Source organism: Meleagris gallopavo, chromosome 2 (genome assembly GCF_000146605.3).
Source record: "Meleagris gallopavo isolate NT-WF06-2002-E0010 breed Aviagen turkey brand Nicholas breeding stock chromosome 2, Turkey_5.1, whole genome shotgun sequence".
Taxonomy (NCBI): Eukaryota; Metazoa; Chordata; class Aves; order Galliformes; family Phasianidae; genus Meleagris; species Meleagris gallopavo.
Window position 1 is genome coordinate 7,973,897 of NC_015012.2, and position 1,517 is coordinate 7,975,413.

Here is a 1,517-nt window from a genome sequence, read left to right on the forward strand (position 1 = left end):
GGTCCCGCACCTCGTCGCACCACCCTGGTGCCTGCCCGCCTGCCGCGATCCCCTCCCCCGATGCCATGATGCCTTTCGACACCTCACGCTTTTTCTTTAGTAAAAAACAGAAGCCCTCATAACGGGAGCTCGGTGCCCACAGACCGCCGGTACCACAGACCCCACGCTACGGGCCGCTGCTCGCTTCGGGCGCCGTGCTGTGGGGCAGAAATGAACGTGCTTCTGCCTCGCCCGCTTTGTTCACACGAGGAGGTGAGATTTCACCTCCTTCGTGCAGCAACAAAAAGGGGTTTTCTGAGGGATGCACCTCCTAGGAATAGCTTTCTGCAGTGGCAGCCTCTGTCGGTGCGGGCTGCTGACCAGGGCGACCAAAGCTCCTCATGACAACGTGTATTCCTTCATTCTTCTTTCTGTGCAGCACTGAGCGAATGCCCCAGCCCTGCAAAGTGCTGTCACACAGCACGTTGTTCAACAGGTTTCTCCTTTCTAAACAAGAAGGTGTTGTGTCTGGTTTACCAGATGGCCCGCAAAACTTTTGCCAGATCTTGGTGGGAAGAAGAAAAGAAGGGTTAGGTCAGCATTGCCTCCCTCTGAAAGGGAGCTCCTCAGAGCTCCACATTCTGGAAATCTGCCCTCCGGAGTTGCTATGAACTGTGCATGACTCACTCATTTGTAACTCTCTTTTTTTTCCTTTTTGCTTGCTTACCTATTTGCCAAGTCGATGAGACTACAGATCCAGGCTGAGCAGTCTTCTGAAGTGTAGAAATCTCCAAGCCCCTGGATGTTTACTGAAACAAAACACAGAGATGTGAGCCGTTATGGCACAGCCCTCGATCCTGTCGCAGCAGACCGACAGCCTCCAGCAGACAGTTACGACTCCCGGGGACTGAGAGCCCCACATCTTTTTGTCCTGTACTGAAAGAAAATGAGCACGTGCCGTTTGCTTCTATTTTAAGCACCTGCCTTCTCAATCCACTTTATGGAGAGGCCCAACCAAAGCAATTATCTCAGTGTCACCTGGCACATAAACACGGCCTGCGCTGCAAAGCGGGAGTCTCCCCAAAAAAACACAGTTTATGCACCGTTTTTACAAAGGCTGGTGTGGTTTGGCAAACAACACAAGTCCCCACAGCACCTACCCAGCTCCCCATGCTTGATGCCTTTAAATGTTGGAAGGCATAGAAAACCTGCAGTAAGTTTCCTGGAGTAGTCTCTTAGGTTGCTTCAAAATCTTGTCCAGGAGTCTGAAAGACGTCCGTGACGCGTTCAGAGGGACAGTGCATGTTCCATTCTTCTTCAAATATTTATAGATATGCCTCGTGTTTGAGTAAAGCTGACGTTACTGGTGAAGTAGAAGGATTACAGTGGAGGGAGGAATTATCCTAAATCAGTAGGCATTTTTGTCCATTAACTAACACAGGGATAAAAGGAGAATTAAGCGTCTGGCTGTCAGGAGCTCGGCTCCACTGCAAGGGAGATTTCACAGCAATATGCTTCAAGATCAATTATTAAAAAAA

At 50.0% G+C, this 1,517-nt stretch overlaps 1 protein-coding gene across 1 annotated transcript in view; it reads right to left on the reverse strand.

The window, feature by feature from the left end:
• B3GNT2 (UDP-GlcNAc:betaGal beta-1,3-N-acetylglucosaminyltransferase 2) overlaps positions 1–885 on the reverse strand; it is a 19,690-nt gene extending 18,805 nt beyond the window's left edge. Inside the window, exon 1 of the mRNA XM_010706467.3 lies at positions 707–885. The gene's annotated coding sequence lies outside the window, so the exon portion shown is untranslated. The remainder of the gene's footprint in view (positions 1–706) is intronic.
• Between the last annotated feature and the right edge of the window lie 632 nt (positions 886–1,517).